Here is a 7,670-nt window from a genome sequence, read left to right as displayed (position 1 = left end):
TTCTTTTGTAAGCCTTTAATCAGCACTGTTGATAAGCCATGAAACTATTCACCTGCTGTTTCGGTTTGTTTTTGTTTTTTTTCAAGGTAGGGTCTCGCTCTAGCCCAAGCTGACCTGGAACTCACTATGTAGTCTCAGGGTGGCCTCGAACTCATGGCGATCCTCCTACCTCTGCCTCCCGAGTGCTGGGATTAAAGGCGTGTGCCACCATGCCCAGCCACCTGGATGTTCTTTAGCTTGTTGATTTGAAACAGAATTGCTCATGAAAGTTGAAATGCTGGGCTGGAGAAGATTGCTTAGCAGTTAAGGCACTTGCCTGCAAAGTCAAAGGACCCAGGTTCGATTTACCAGGACCCATGTAAGCCAGCCAAATGCAGAAGGGGGTCGCATGTGTCTGGAGTTCGTTTGCAGCAGCTGGAGGTCCTGGTGCACCCATTCTGTCTTTCTACCTGCCTATTTCTCTCTCTCTCTCTCAAAGAAATTATATATAAAAATTTTAATATATATGCATATATATTAAAAAAAAAGAAAATTGAAATGTCATTGGGTGCAATAATTCTAGCACTGGGGAGGCTGAGATAGGAGGGTTATCATAAATTGGAAGACAGTCCAGGTGACAGAGTGAATTCCTGGTCAAGCCTGGGCTAGAGTGAGACACTGCTTCAAAAAACCAAAAACACAGCCAAAAAATAATAAGACTTATGAATAAGAATATTCACGCCCTGTAAGACTCAGGGAACATTACTGAAGAGTGAGCAGAGAGAATGTAAGAGCCAGGGCTGGAGAGATGGAGCAACAGCTGTGTTTACTGTCTCCTACCTAGCCTGCTTCCATGCCTACGTTGCCTAATGACTGGAATTCGATTCTCCAGTACCCAAGTCAAGCCACATGCAGTGGCTCATGCAGTGGCTGGCGTCCCTGGAGTGCCCTTTCTCTCTCTCCGTCTTTCTATCTCTCTTCTATCCTTCTCTGTTTACAAAGAAAACAGGAGGATTGCCGAAAGTTTGAGGCCACCCTGAGACTACATAGTGAATTCCAGGTCAGCCTAAGCTAGCCTGAGACCCTACTTTGGAAAACCAAAAAAAAAAAAAAAAGAAGAAGAAGAAGAAAGTTCTAGTCAGCGGTAAAGAAAAATGATGTTATGAAATTTGCAAGAAAATGGATGGATCTGGAAAGGATTATACTAAGTGAGGTAACACAGGCCCAGAAAGCCAAGTGTTGCGTGATCTCTCTCATTTGTGGATCCTAGCTATAAATAACTGGGCTTCTGTGTAAGTAGGAAGAAAACTCAGTAGCATAGGCCAGTAAGCTAGGAAGGAAATGTAAAAGAAATAGAAAGGGAGGGAGGGGGGACCTAATAGGATGGTATTGTATATGTGTAAGTAGAAGAACAGATTAATGGGGGTGAAAAGGCTCAAAGTGAGGTCAGGGGAAGAGATTGAGTAAAGGAAAGGTGGAGGGAGGGCCAATCAAAATCTAAGAGGATAAAAATAAATCATATGGAATCCTCCAGTGTTGCACAATGGAACACTCAGGAGCCGTAGATTGTTGCTAAAAAATTTTCAGTGCCAGAAATGGGATACCTTCCAGTGAGGTGTTGGCCAGGGAGGTCCCTGATGTCCCCAAAAGATTACAGGCCATTGCTGAGGCTCTTGGTTTCCCACCAGGAATAGATGGTAAGACCCTATTGCTGAAGACTCCACATACTTGGGCTGCAAGGCCACTGAGAAATCCTGCTGGAGCTGAGCTGATAGCCTCTTCCATGTAGACCAGCTGACAGAAATCTGGAAAAAGCCATGCTGCATGAAGTTCAAAGGGACAGAGAGAAATCACCAGTGAAGATACTCAAGAGTGGACACTGCAAGCCTTATATTTGGCCAGCCAGACCAAATGAGCCAACAGGCATAATAGTGGCATGTCTGTCATGGTGGAAATCAACTGCCCTCTAATTGGACTGGAGGCCCACTCCATGGGAGGGGATACATCCCTGATACTGAGAACTTAAAACAGGGGTAGTCATGAGCCCTAGGGGTGTAATGTCTGCTGCTGTCTGCCTAAATGTATATACTATGCTCATAAAACTGTCCAGTAAACACTTCTCTTAATGTTCATACCCTTATATCAATGCTACTCTCACTTTTGGCTAGAGAACCTTCTCTTTTTAGATGTGAGTGACCTTGGGATGACTCAGAAGGCACCATGGTGTTAAGAAGAATTGACAGAAGAGTGCTCAGCACTGCAATATCTGTATCACACCTTCCAAGGCTCAGGGTCCATTGTGGAAGAGGTGGCAGAAAGAATGTAAGAGCCAAAGGAAGGATAGGACTCCTTACAGCACACTCCTTTGGATACAAAATGGCCTGGATATCCATGACCTCACAGTGCCTGACACTACCTACACAAGACCATCATAATAGGAAGAAAAGATGATGACGTTAAAATAAAAAAGAGGGCTGGAGAGATGGCTTAGTGGTTAAGTGCTTGCCTGTGAAGCCTAAGGACTCCCATTTGAGGTTCAGTTCCCCAGGACCCACATTAGCCATATGCAGAAGGGGGCGCATGTGTCCAGTTCATTTGCAGTGGCTGGTGGCCCTGGCACACCCATTCTTTCTCTCTCTCTCTATCTGCCTCTTTCTCTCTCTGTCTGTCACTCTCAAATAAATAAATAAAAATGAACAACAGCAACAAAAATTTATTAAAATAAAAGAGAGACTGATTGAGATGGGGAGAATGGAGTTTCAAAGGGAAAAGTGGGGCGGAGGGAGGATATTACCATGGGATACTTTTTATAATCATGGAAGTTGTTAATAAAAATTTGAAAAATTAAGTAAAATAAAATAAAAGAGAGACTTATTGAGGGGAGGGAATGTGATGGAGAGTTGAGTTTCAAAGGGGAAAGTGGGGGGAGGGAGGGAATTACCATGGGTTATTGTTTACAATCATGGAAATTGTCAATAAAAAAAGAAGATCCAGGCATTGTGGTACATGCCTTTAATCCCAACGCTCAGGAGGCAGGCTGACCTGGAATTCACTATGTAATCTCAGGGTGGCCTTGAACTCAAGATGATAGTTCTACCTCTGCCTCCTAAGATTAAAGGTGTGTGCCACCATGCCCGGCTTTGTTGTTTCTGTTTTTTGAAGTAGGGTCTCGCTCTAATCCAGGCTGACCTGGAATTCATTCTGTAGTCTCAGAGTGGCCTTAAACTTACAGCCATCCTCCTACATCTTCCAAATGCTGGCATTAAAGGCGCGTGCCACCACACCCAGCTTGCTTCGATTCTTGATTTTCATCTTCTACCTAACCTGTTTCCATGTCTAACTCAGGGAATGCCTCCAGTATCCACCCAGGTTCTTAAATTAGAAACCAGTTACTGGGCTGGAGGGATGGCTTAGCAGTTAGGGCGCATGCTTGTGAAGCCTAAGGACCCAGGTTCAATTCTCTAGGTCCCACGTAAGCCATGCATGCGTCTGGAGTTTGTTCGCAGTGGCTGGAGGCCCTGGTGTTCCCATTCTCTCTCTTCCTCTCTCTGCTTCTTTCTCTGTCTCTCTTTCTCAATTAAGCAAATAAAAATTAAGTTAAAAAAAGAAACCAGGGCTGGAGGGATGGCTTAGTGGTTAAGCACTTGCCTGTGAAGCCTAATGACCCAGGTTCGAGTCTCAACTCGCCAGGACACACGTTAGCCAGATGCACAAGGAGGCACACATGTCTGAAATTTGTTTTCAGTGTGGCTGGAGGCCCTGGTGTGCCCATTCTCTCTCCTTCTCTCTATCTGCCTCTTTGTCTGTTGCTCTCAAATAAATAAAAATATTTAAAAAAAAAGAAACAAATTATTATCAACTTTTGTTCTTTGCCTTATCTTCACAAACATAACGTTATTGGAATTCTATATCCTGTTGCCTTTTTTTGGGTAAGGTTGGGTAGGAACCAGGGCTTGAGTGTGTCGGGCAAGCTTTCTAGCACTGAGCAGCGGCTCCAAGCCCGTATACTAATTTTTGTTGTTGCGCCTCGTTGCAACAGGGTCTCATGTAACCCAAGCTAGCCTTGAATTTTTTTTTTTATTTACTGGGCTGGAGAGATGGCTTAGCAGTTAAGGCGCTTGCCTGCAAAGCCAAAGGACCTTGGTTCGATTCCCCAGGACCCACATAAGCCAGATGCACAAAGTGGTGCGTGCACCTGGAGTCTGTTTTCAGAGTGGCTGGAAGCCCTGGTGCACCCATTCTCCCTCTCTTTCTCCCTCTGCCTCTTTTCCTCTTTCAAATAAATAAATAAAATATTTTTAAAATGTATTTATTTACGAGAAAGAGAGAGAATGAACAGGCACACCAGGGCCTCCAGCCACTACAAACAAACTCCAGATGCATGAGCCACCTTGTGCACTTGGCTTATGTGGGTCCTGGGGAATCGAACTGGGTTAGGATGGCATCGTCTTCCAGCGATGTACTTGCCAGGAGCATGACTTTGCAGTTTTGAAATGCATTCATTTGTCATGGGGCCAGACATGGTGGTGTATGCCTTTAATGGGAGGCCGAGGCAGGAGGGTCATACTGGGGAAGCAAACCTAAGTGGGCAGGTTTGCAAGCAAGCGCCTTTAATTACTGAGCCATCTCCCCATCCCTTTTCCTTTTTTTTTTTTTATAATTCTTTTTTATGGTATAATATACCACTGTATGAATGTACCAGATTTTTAAAAATATTTATTTATTGAAGCATGAGAGAGAAAGAGACAGAGAGAGAGAGAGAGAATGGGTGCACCAGGGCCTCCACTGCAAACGAACTCCAGATGCATGCACCAATTTGTGCAGCTGGCTTACATGGGTCATGGGGAATCAAACTGAGGTCCTTTGGCTTTACAGGCAAGCACCTTAAGCACTAAGCCATTTCTCCAGTCCTTGTTTTTTTTTTTTTTTTTTGAGGTAGGGTCTCACTCTAGCCCAGGGTGACCTGGAAATCACTATGTAGTCTCAGGTTGGCCTTGCACTCACAGTGATCCTCCTATCTCTGCCTCCTGAGTGCTGGGATTAAATGTGTGCGCCACCATGCCAGTGCTGTTTGTTTTTTGAGGTAGGGTCTCAATCTGGTCCAGGCTGACCTGGAATTCACTATGTAGTCTCAGGCTGACCTCATACTCATGGTGATCCTCCTACCTTTGCCTCCTGGGTGCTGGAATTAAAGACATGCACTGGCAGAGAGAATGGGCGTACCAGAGCCTCCAGCAACGAATTCCAGATGCATGCACCAGATGCATGTGCCACACTGTGCATCTGTCTTTACGTAGGGACTGGGGAACTGAACCTGGGTCCTTTGGCTTGGCAGGCAAGTGCCTTAACCGCTGAGCCATCCCCCCAGCCCTTCCACACCATCCTTTTCGTTGTTGCCAAGGGAGGATCTCATTCTAGCCCAGGTTGACCTGGAACCCACAGTGCACTTCCTAAATCACTCTCTCCACTGTTGTACTGAAATTGAATTCAACTGAATTGCATAAGCCTCCACACCTGGCTGAGTACTTGAATTTCACTCCTCATTACCTACTGCCTGTGGCCCTGACAGATGTGCGCAAATCTGTGCTCCTGAAGGAAGACTCAAGATTCGGAAACCGAAGGTCTGAGAAGTATTGCTACCGGCTTTTCAGGGTGACGGACCTTTCCCAGCTCAGGGGTTAAAGTGCCAGACACTCAGTAAAAAGCAGTGACAAATCTTTAAGTCTGGCGTGGTGGTGCACGCCTTTAATCCCAGCGCTGGAAGACAGAGGTAGGAGGATTGATGTGAGTTCGAGGCCACCCTGAGACTGCACAGTGAATTCCAGGTCAGCCTGAGCTAGAGTGAGACCCTACCTCGAAAACAAACAAACAGACAAAAACAGCAGTGACTCTTGACTTCACTGTTATGATACTCCAAGAATGACTACTTGCAGACACAGCAGCCAAGTAAGTTAAACAAGGGTTTTCTAGAACAAGGGAAGCAGAAAGTGGGCCTGGAGACGGTAGTCACCTCACATGGTGGCTGCCTATTGACTCTGAATACTCTCGGGAAAGTAAACGCAGTACCAAGCCCACGTGGACTGGTTACTTTGAATGTACCTGATGAGTCAGCAGGAATCGGAGCTTTTGACTTTCAGGAGTAGGGGATTTTTTGGTTTTCTTTTTTTCTTTTTTCTTCCTTTTTTTTTCCAGTTTTTCGAGGTAAGGCCTCCTTCTAGCTCAGGCTGACCTGGAATTCACTCTGTAGTCTCAGGGTGGCCTTGAACTCAGGGCGACCTTGCTACCTCTGCCTCCCGAGTGCTGGGATTTAAAGGTGTGTGCCACCACGCCTGGCTCAGAAGTCAGGGATTTTGGATTTTGTTCTCCAAACTGCTGTCTTAGACTGGGAATGGCGGCACGCACCTTCTAAGGAGGCAGCTGTAGGAGAATCACAGTGAGTTCGAGGCCAGCCTGGGACTACAGAGTTTCAGGTCAGCCTAGGCTAGATTGAGACTCTACTTTGGAAAAAAAAAAAAAAAAAAAAGCAAAACCAAACAAAACAGTGCTGGAGAGATGTCTTGGAGGTTAAGGTACTTGCCTGCAAAAGTCTTAAGGACCCAGGTTCGATTCCCCAGGATCCACGAAAGCCATATGCACAAGGTGGCACACACCTCTGGATTTTGTCTTCAGTGGCTGGAGGCCTTGGCGCGCCCATTCTCCCTTTCTCTCCCTCCCTCTCTCTGTTTCTAATAAAGAAATAAAAATAAAGGCCAGGCATGGTGGCACATGCCTTTAATCCAGCACTTGGGAGGCAGAGGTAGTAGGAGGATCTCCATGAGTTCAAGGCCACCCTAAGACTTCGTAGTGAATTCCAGGTCAGCCTGGGCTAGAGTGAAACCCTACCTCAGAAAACCAAAAAAAAAAAAAAAAAAAAAGATAAATAAAATAAAAATAGGATCATGACATCAAAATTAAAGAGAGACTGACTGAGAGGTGGCGGGGATATGATGGAGAGTGGAATATCAAAGGGGAAAGTGGGTGGAGGGAGGGAATTACCATGGGATATTGATTACAACCCCCCCAAAAATAAAATAAAAACTTTAAAAACAAAACAACAATAAAACCAAACCTCTTAGACCCACTGAAGTATCCCAGCTGCCACACCCTGTACCCCACTCAGTTCAAAGATCAGTCATCACCCCAATTTCCTGAGGGCCTTTAGGGTTGTTGTTCAGAGGGGGGATTGAAGCATTTAGCGTGCCTGAGCCCCCGAAGGTAAAAGCAGGGATGTCCTTGAGCCTTTGCTAGATGTCAGAAGGATCTGGTTTCTCCTTATCTCTTCCCTAGATCTGTTTTATTTATATTTTATTATAGACAAGGAGTTCCCTAGATGTGTTTTATTTGAGAGAAAGAGAGAGGGCGGGGGAGAGAGGGAGGGAGGGAGGGAGGGAATTGACCTGAGTCCCTCCCTAGGCAGAAATTTGCCTTTCCTAGAATTAAATATTCCTGGATGGATTTAAACCAAACCTGGATTTCTAGCTGGTTAAGCTCAGCCCTGATTCCGGGTCTATAAAAAGGACCCCAGGGCTGAGAGATGGCTTAGCGGTTAAGCGCTTGCCTGTGAAGCCTAAGGGCGCCAATTCAAGGCTCGGTTCCCCAGGACCCACGTTAGCCAGATGCACAAGGGGGCAAACACATTCGGAGTTCATTTG

Source organism: Jaculus jaculus, chromosome 20 (assembly GCF_020740685.1).
Source record: "Jaculus jaculus isolate mJacJac1 chromosome 20, mJacJac1.mat.Y.cur, whole genome shotgun sequence".
In the NCBI taxonomy this organism is placed as follows: domain Eukaryota; kingdom Metazoa; phylum Chordata; class Mammalia; order Rodentia; family Dipodidae; genus Jaculus; species Jaculus jaculus.
Note: the sequence above shows the minus strand (reverse complement) of the source record.